Source organism: Penaeus monodon, chromosome 19 (genome assembly GCF_015228065.2).
Source record: "Penaeus monodon isolate SGIC_2016 chromosome 19, NSTDA_Pmon_1, whole genome shotgun sequence".
Classification (NCBI taxonomy): Eukaryota; Metazoa; Arthropoda; class Malacostraca; order Decapoda; family Penaeidae; genus Penaeus; species Penaeus monodon.
The window spans coordinates 16,655,016-16,656,050 of record NC_051404.1 but is presented as its reverse complement, the minus strand read 5'-3'; positions in this window follow the sequence as shown (position 1 = coordinate 16,656,050).

The window sequence follows — 1,035 nt, the reverse complement described above, 5'->3', positions numbered from 1 at the left end:
CCCATTCAGGATGTAAAACTTCATGTCTCGTGAAAAATTAGCGTGAAAAACGTTAACCAAATTTCCTTTGAAATAAATATAAATTTGTTCTCATTGAATGTACTGTGTTTAGGTTTTGAATTTCAAAGATTATATGCATGCATTCGCCTTCGGTAGATCTTTTTTAATCCATATCATAAAAATTATTTTCCAGATTTCCTTTTATTAAATCACTTGCTGTTGACAGTATCTTTTTTAATTTCTAGAGGTATTCCCCAGGGATCTGTCCTCTTTCTCTCTTTCTTCCTTCTCCTTATCAGTGGTCTCTTACTGCTTTTCGAATTACACGTTTGCCGATGACCCAGCCTGACACTCTTCACACTCACCTTCAATTGCCTCAGATTGCAAGCCTTCATCTCTCAAAATTTATGTTTCCGACATCATTCATAGACTGAGTCTTCATAATAATCTCTCATATTTGAATCTCACACTTCAGACACCTCTCTTCATGATAGGCGGGCGTGACACTCATCCCCTACAAAATCCTTGACACATAATGAATCATCTTTCCTCACACACTATAGTTACATACACACAATTTTCGGCCTCTGGACTGGTTGTCATTCAGCACTGTCTAGCTACTTGATCAACGTGACATTAAACAGGCCTACTCCAATGAGAAAAGATCCCCAACAAAACATATACCTTGTAAATTACAGCAGTATGCTTTTATTGAACCAACGCTGTACTGGATTACTGTAGGCTGGATTCAGTGTGTCCGTTTAGATGGCTCTTGTTCCCTGTCCTCTTGGTGTCCCACAAGGCGTTGTCCCAAGGCCTTTCTGTTCTCCTTTTTTTCTTTTTCATTTCTTTCAAAGTACACTCCCTTATCCATTATCTCTTCTTCTTTTTTTTTTTTGTTTATTAGATTTTGCGCTGAAGCTGTCTTTTTTATATACGTCAAGCAGGTGACTTACGACTGATAACTTCGTCAAAGTGACTTGGACGCATTGATGTAATGGGGAAGCAGATGGCATATAAGCTTTAAACTCGGTA